The sequence below is a fragment of the Solanum tuberosum genome, unplaced genomic scaffold, assembly GCF_000226075.1.
Source record: "Solanum tuberosum cultivar DM 1-3 516 R44 unplaced genomic scaffold, SolTub_3.0 scf00087, whole genome shotgun sequence".
In the NCBI taxonomy this organism is placed as follows: Eukaryota; Viridiplantae; Streptophyta; class Magnoliopsida; order Solanales; family Solanaceae; genus Solanum; species Solanum tuberosum.
In genome coordinates, this window is record NW_006239017.1 from 1093537 (window position 1) to 1095722 (window position 2186).

The window sequence follows — 2186 nt, forward strand, 5'->3', positions numbered from 1 at the left end:
GGTTGTGCAAGGATATCCTACCAGTAGAGATTCATTGAATCCCGCACCAGACACAAATCAGGAAAAACACGTTTCAAAAGCCTGAGTAGAAATGATTGAATAGACGAAGAAAGATTGAGCTAAAATTTTCTGTGTATTTTATTTCTGCATAGCAAATGTATATATAGGAAATACAAGGAATAAAAATTCTAATAGACTAGTAGGTGTCCTATCTTAATTGGCTAACTTGTAACAAACTATTATTTACAATTAATAAATACATAAATGGAAAAATATTATTTACAAGAACAGAAAATTGTGGAAGGTTCTGGATTGGTGCCAGCTGTTGAGGCCACGTGTCTTGTGTATAGTAGAGAAATATAATGGTTTCTTCACTCTTCATTTTTACTTTGCTCGTTTCAATTTTGCAATATCTATGTCCGTAACACTCTTCTTCTTCATAATAAAACTTTTGCTACCTTTCTTCACTAATGGATTTCCATCATCTGTAATTCCAACAAGAAATAAGAATGTGGTTGTCACGCCCCAAACTCAAGGGGGCAACTGACTCCTAATGCCAAAACTCAGGACTGAGCCGACCCTACTGAACCATTTGCTACTAGCGCATGGCAGCCAGACACAATCAAGGAAACAAACAAGTATATCTTGGCTTAAAACTAAGCCCTCGGCCGGCAAGGCCCCTGTCAATTGATCTATAAAAGAAACAGCTACTCCCAGCAGATCATATAAATAAATAGCCAACTAGCACAAAGTCCTGATTGGGCCGTCGAGGCCACCATGATCTCTATAGCGAAACTGAAAACAGGTATATATCAATACAATACATCAAACAGCTAACAACCATCATCAAACTAACAAACTAGGCCAGCATGGCCATAACGTAGCTGTACACCCCACACACTAGTCTATAAGCCTTTAAGAGTAGTAAATATTGGCGGGACAGGGCCCCAGCCTACCCATAAAAATATATACAACAAAAGCTAACAAACCTCCCAACTCTGGCAGCTCCAGAAGAAAGGGGCTAGCCAACCAGATAGAAGTCAATCATGCTGCTGAGGAGGTCTACTGGGTCGTCTATCGGGTCCTGCATACATGAATGCAGCGTCCCCAGGCAATGGGGTGTCATTACAAAATAATGTACATAGTATGAAAGGCTATAGACTAAATGTGTAAGTATCATAATATACCAAAAGCAATCAGGTAAGGAAATCAAATTTAGATAAGCAGGCTAACCCACTACTGAATCTAAAAAAATACAATAATGATCAAACAACAACCTAACCAAGCCCCCATAAGCTCGACAGGTACAAACAACATACCACCTACCTAGGCCCCCATAAGCCCAGATGGTGCCAAATCAATCTACATACCCATACTGGTAGCCCTTTGTCTTTGTAAGAAGTCACATAACCCTTTTTGGCAACTATATAACCCCGTAGGCATCACATAGCCCTCTTATGTAACATTATAGCTTTGTGGGCTACACATATCCCTCTTTTGCATCAACACAGCCTTGTAGGTAACACATAGCCCTCTTTGGCTTAAAAATAGCCCCGTAGGCAACACATAACACTCTTTGGCATCAAAATAGCCCCGTGGGCAACACATAGCCCTCTTTGGCGTCAAAATATCCCCGTAGGCAACACATAACCCTCTTTGGCATCAAAATATCCCTGTGGGCAACAGATAGCCCTCTTTGGCGTCAAAATATCCCCGTAGGCAACACATAACCCTCTTTGGCTTCAATATAGCCCTGTGGGAAACACATAACCCTTTTTGGCAATAACATAGTCCTATTAAACAAGATCATAGCCCTATAGGCAGTTCATAGCTCAACAACTAACCACAATAGCCCCAAGAGCGACAACAAATAATTGAATAGGCTAAAGGCGAGAAATTTAGCTATAAACAACATGTATGAATAATCTCCAAGTCGTTCCTAACTTAGGGTCTTTCTTAATAGATCGTGAGTCCCTAAAATGAGGTTTTATAGCCACCAAATCAGCTAACCACTCACAATTACATCTACAAGATCACCAACGTTAACTACTTCTAAGGAAACATGTCGAACAAAGGGAATAACCTTAACTTACGTTTCCAATGGACGCTCGAAAGACCGTAGTTCCTTCACGAAAGTTGTTCCTTATGTCCTAAGCTTCGCAAACACTATATATACACAGCTGGTA